A 2652-nucleotide genomic window follows, 5' to 3' on the forward strand; every position below is an offset into this window, starting at 1 on the left:
CTGCCCCCGTGTGGCCAAAAGCTGCACTACATGCACCAGGAATGAGGGGCGGGGCTTCTCTGCGACACCAAATCAGGAAGCTGCCCTAACCTGCTTCCTTTAATGCAACCAAAAACTACCTGTACCTGACCTTCCACAATTCTCCAGAGAGAAAAGCAATCCAACAGGATGAAGACGTCCCTGCAGCGTATCTAGACTTCATTGCTGAGATCATATTTTGACCCTAGCTTTCAGTTTACTAAAGTTTACTAGTACATGGAGCGGAACAGCAGGCCCTACTCCAGCTGTAAGATGGAGATATAATTTCAAAGCAAGAGCGAGTCCCAGGACAGCCAGGACTGTTTCACAGAAAAACTCTGTCTCGGGAAAAGGAAAAAAAAAATTAAAAGCAAGGAGCCAGCAGGATGGCTAAGGGTAAAAAGCTTGCCTCATGCCTGGCAACCTGAGTTGGACCCCCAGAGCCCACATAAAAGTGGGAGATAACCAGCTCCATGGAGTTGCCCTCTGACCTCCAGGGTCACATGCATCCACACACCACATGGCATTCACATCGACAATAATAAACATGTTAAATGCACAAGAGCAGCCGAAGCTGCATACAAAGAAGGGCTCAGGAGACATTGGCTATAATTCAGTTTTTGTTTGTTTTTTAGGTTTCTTTTTATTATTTTTAATTATATATAGGTGTGTGTCCACATGAGGCCAAGCACTGAAGGGAGGCCAGAGGCATCAGATTCCCTGGAGCTGGACCCGAACTCTGGTCAAATTCAGTTTTTGTAGATGGCTTAAGAACCACCTTGAGGGCTGGAGAGATGGCTCAGTGGTTAAGAGCACAGACTGTTCTTCCAAAGGTCCTCCAGAGGTCCTGAGTTCAATTCCCAGCAACCACATGGTGGCATACAACCACCCGTAATGAAATCTGGTGCCCTCTTCTGGTCTGCAAGGACACATGCCGGCAGAATACTATATACATAATAAATACTAAAAAAAAAAAAAAAAAAAAAAAAAAAGAAAAAAAAAAAACCACCTTGAAGGGCTAGAAAGAGATGGCTCAGTGGGTGGAGCATTGGCTGCTCTTGCGGGAGAACTTCCTCCTGCAGGCTGTCCTCCGGCTTCCACTCACATACCCCGACACCACAACCCCAATACATTTTTTCTGTAATTTAAGTGTTTTTAAATTACTGCCTTAACAAAAAATAATTTTGTTTTTCCAGCTTGTTTTTAGTTTATGTGTATGTATGCTTTGCCTGCATATGTGTCTATACACTACCTGCATGCCTAGTGTCCACAAACGCAGTGGCAGCTGAGGAAAGGTGAGACAGACCCTTGTTTTCCATTGTCGATGCCGTTGGGGATTTAACCATTTGCAGATTTGACTTGGTATTGTTATTAAGAGCAATTTCATCAGTATGTCAAGGGCTATGAAAAACACTCCCAAGACAGGGTCAGTTGCCAGAGCAACTGTGTATCTAAGCTCCAACAAAACAACAGCCACACGGAGGCCTGAGCTCGACGCAGGAGCACCCACGCTACCATGTACCTGCTGCCAGCGCCACCATGTGGCAAAGATAAAGCTTCCGTCACTTGGACTGGAAGATTTTTGGCCAGTTCCTAAGGTTATGAAATTCATATTACCGAAAATTTCAGACACATAAGGAAACTAACACGTCCCTACATCATGGTTCTAAAATATCTCAACTGAGGCACAACCTGCAATCCAAGAGGGAGGGGGCAGAAGTATGAAGGCATCAAGACTCTCCTCAACTACATGGTAAGTCGAAGGCCAACCTAAACTGCATGGAGACCCCACCTCAAAAAAATTTTTTTTCTTAAACAAAAGATGGGAGAGTTGGCTCCATGGTTAAGAGCATTGGCGCCCCCCCCCCTTTCCGAGGTCCTGAGCTCAGTTCTCAGCACCCACATGTGATAACTCACAACCATCTGTAACTCCAGTTCCAGGGGACCCAGCGCTCTCTTCTGGCCTCTCCAAGCACCGGGCACACAGCTGCACAAACATACATGCAGGCAAAATGCAGGCACAGAAATCTTTTCTCTTAGGGTTTGTTTGGTTGTTGTTGTTGTTTTGTTTGTTTGTTTGGTTGGTTGGTTGGTTTTTTTTTTTAATGTGCTTGGATGTTTTGCCTGTACATACATACCTGGTCCCCTGGGAAGTCAGAAAAGAGGTGTTGGACCCCCTGGAACTGGAGTTACAGTTGGTTGTGAGCCACCATGTGGGTGCTGGGACTGGAACTCTCCTCCTCTGGAAGAGCAACGAAGTGATCTTAACTGCTCAACTATCTCTATAATCCCAAAATAAATAAATCTTTCAAAAATAAATAAAAAATTTTAGAGTATGAAAGCTTGTTAATTCCAAATATAATTTGTGTGGTCAATGACAGCACCATGCGGCTGGTGGCAGTGTATGATCATTTCTTAAGATTTATTACTTAAACGTGTGTGCATGTGTGTGTGTGTGTGTGTGTGCGCGCATGCCTGTGCAAGCCTACGTGGACCACTTGAGTGCAGCGGTCTTCAGAGGTGAAAGACATCAGTCCCCTGAACTGGAGTTACAGAGTGTTGTGAGCAGTCATGAGCTGCTGGAACAGACTCCTGGAATTTTAAAGATGGTGACAGCCACAAGTGAAAGACAGG

This window comes from Peromyscus leucopus, chromosome 1 (assembly GCF_004664715.2).
Source record: "Peromyscus leucopus breed LL Stock chromosome 1, UCI_PerLeu_2.1, whole genome shotgun sequence".
NCBI lineage: Eukaryota > Metazoa > Chordata > Mammalia > Rodentia > Cricetidae > Peromyscus > Peromyscus leucopus.